A 233-nucleotide genomic window follows, 5' to 3' on the forward strand; every position below is an offset into this window, starting at 1 on the left:
ATCTCAGTCACAAAAGGACAAATACTGCATAGTACCACTGTTGTAAAACAGGACTGACGTTGAGGTTGAGGGAGACGGAGAAAGATGGGATAAATTATGTACACTGTATTGAAACAGATGAGGGAGAAAACTGTTTAGAAGGGATATAGGACTAGGTGTTATTTTCATGAAGCCTGCATAGTGGAGTCGACTTGGGGGAGAGATTGTACATCAATGAAAGATTTTTTTTTTTT

Source organism: Elephantulus edwardii, unplaced genomic scaffold (assembly GCF_000299155.1).
Source record: "Elephantulus edwardii isolate Elephantulus edwardi_28Jun2011 unplaced genomic scaffold, EleEdw1.0 scaffold00027, whole genome shotgun sequence".
Classification (NCBI taxonomy): Eukaryota; Metazoa; Chordata; class Mammalia; order Macroscelidea; family Macroscelididae; genus Elephantulus; species Elephantulus edwardii.